This window comes from Aptenodytes forsteri, unplaced genomic scaffold (assembly GCF_000699145.1).
Source record: "Aptenodytes forsteri isolate BGI_AS27 unplaced genomic scaffold, ASM69914v1 Scaffold231, whole genome shotgun sequence".
Classification (NCBI taxonomy): domain Eukaryota; kingdom Metazoa; phylum Chordata; class Aves; order Sphenisciformes; family Spheniscidae; genus Aptenodytes; species Aptenodytes forsteri.
The window spans coordinates 4,980,097-4,982,759 of NW_008796046.1; positions in this window are offsets into that span (position 1 = coordinate 4,980,097).

Sequence of the window (2,663 nt, forward strand, 5' to 3'; positions counted from 1 at the left end):
CTGAAAGGGGGCTTATAAAAAAGATGGCGGCAAACTTTTTAGCAGGGCCTGTTGCGACAGGACAAGGGGGAATGGCTTTAAACTAAAGGGGGGTAGATTTAGACTAGATATAAGGAAGAAATTTTTTACGCTGAGGGTGGTGAACCACTGGCCCAGGTTGCCCAGAGAGGTGGTGGATGCCCCATCCCTGGAAACATTCCAGGTCAGGTTGGACGGGGCTCTGAGCAACCTGGTCCAATTGAAGATGTCCCTGCCCACAGCAGGGGGGTTGGACTAGATGGCCTTTAGAGGTCCCTTCCAACCCAAACTGTTCTATGATTCTGTGATTCTAGGACAAACCAAGGATAGGATAATAGCTACAAGGATAGGATAATAGCTATCACAGAGAGATGAAATGTGTTGTTCAAAGTGATGCATAAGGTTAGTGGCTGAGCCAGAAATAGAACTCAGGTGCAGACCTACTTGGAGAAGGCCATGGGATGACAGAGCCTATAACCCCTTCTTCTCCCTGATGCCTTTAGGACTGTTCAGCACAACATACCATAGCAGCTTCCCAGTTTCCCTTCATCCCAAATTTAGATTGAAAAGAAGGTCTTAAGTGCTCCAGATCAGTCTCCCATTATGCATTATCCCCAATGTCTCAACCCACATCAGTATCATCATGTCATAAAATTGCGCAGAAAGTAGATAAATCACAGAGTTGCAAATCTGTGAAACCAGCTCTATTTACAGACTAAATATTGATTGTTCCATTTCCATAACAGCCTGCATGGAAGCATCATGAATATATTAGGGATGGTACTTGGGTTAAGGTGTTGTATTAAGACATTTGGACTGCTCCCCGGTACGTAAGCTAGCTTGAGAAAACCGCACAGTACTGACACTGTGCTGCACACATATCCTAAATAACAACACTGAGATGTGCTTGAAATTAAGAGTGACAGAATAATTTAGTAGCAATGTGGGATGCAATTAACTGTAATGAGATGACACTGACCAAAATGAAATTCTGAATTGAATTATTTCCTAATAACAGCAAGGCTATTTGAATGCAGGACAAACCCTCCATATGAAATGCTTTACTTTTTGAGTCATTTATCTCATTGCAATCACCTGAATGAAAGTTGGGGCAGGGCTAGAAATTGCAAAAGGAGAGTTTGCTGGTGTGCGGATGGCTGGTATGCACAGTGAAGAGACTGAATGTGTTAAATAATTGTTTTAATAAATAACCTACATGTCTTTAAAAACATGGTGCCTTCTTATTACCCAGCCATACAATTCATAAAATGCAGTGGCAGCAGCCAGTCTGGTGAGACTCACGGGAGGTAAGTGAGAACAAACAAACAAAAACAGCGGCAAACAGAAACCTCTCACATAGATAGAACCCAGGAATTGCAACCAAGTTTTATTTTCAAAAATGGATCTTCAATAATAATGAGCACAAGGCAAAGAGAGTGAATGGGGTGGTACTGTCTGCAAAAATGGCAAAATTCCTAGAACAGTGATGAGGGGTGCCCGATGGCTCTTATGGATGACAGTATGAGATTTCAAAGAGATATACTGTGGGTCTTCTTCATTCCAGAACTAAAAGCAAATGAAGGAACTTGAAACTCTAACATCTACATGTAAATTTGGAAATGTTAGAGATTCTCCATTAATTGACAGGATGGCCTGTGGGATGTCTGACCCTACATGACTGGAGAGACTGCTGAGAGAAAGACTTCACCCTGAAGAAATGCATCTTAGTAGTAAGGACAGTAAAACTGACCAGGGAAAAGCTCCAAACAATGCCAATCATTGGTTCAGAACAAATACGGTCAAACAAAAGGTCGGAGACAAACTAACAAGCAGAAGCAGACTGACCAAGAGGACGGATGTCCAGTTCATGTATAATGGAAAGAAATACAAAGACAGAGAGTGTCCAGATAGAGGGCAGCCATGGGAGGGAATGGGCCACGGCAGCCTGGACAAACAAAGCAGAGCATGTCGCAGTTCAGAATTAAAAGCTTCCTGGGGAACAAGAGGATGGTGTCAGTGTATCATGGAGTGCTTGCTACTGTGGGATGAGATGGATGGTGAGTTTGACTCACAGAAGATATTAGAAATGAGAGCAACATTACAGATGGAAATGCAGCAATATTTTTTAGGAGAAATCTGACTAGTTGTTATTGACCTACTGAAAAGCTTTCTGAGAAAACAGGTAAATTTGAAAACAGAAGAAGTTAGTAAAACTAGCTTTTTTCCCCCCATTTTCTTTTAAAGAGTAATGGAGTAATGAAAACTGATTCACAGTGTCTGCAGGGCAACAACTGAAATATGCCTATTCAGCTTCTTTTGACACAAAGAGGTTGATATGGTCTACTCTGAAATCTTAATGACCACTAAGGGTTGGTGAATTTGGGCTAATAATGCTAGACCAAAAATTTTTTTTTCTGGAAACCTAGGAAAGAAATGAAAGAATGAGTTTGAAAATGTAGGAGAATCTAGGAGGAGATACTTCTGCTTTAGCACAGAAGATTGAAAAATTAGTTAAAAGTAAATAAAATATCTGATCCCAGCATTCATAGAATCATAGAATCATAGAATCATAGAATCATTGAGGTTGGAAAAGACCTCTAAGATCATCGAGTCCAACCGTCGACCCAACACCACCATGTCCACTA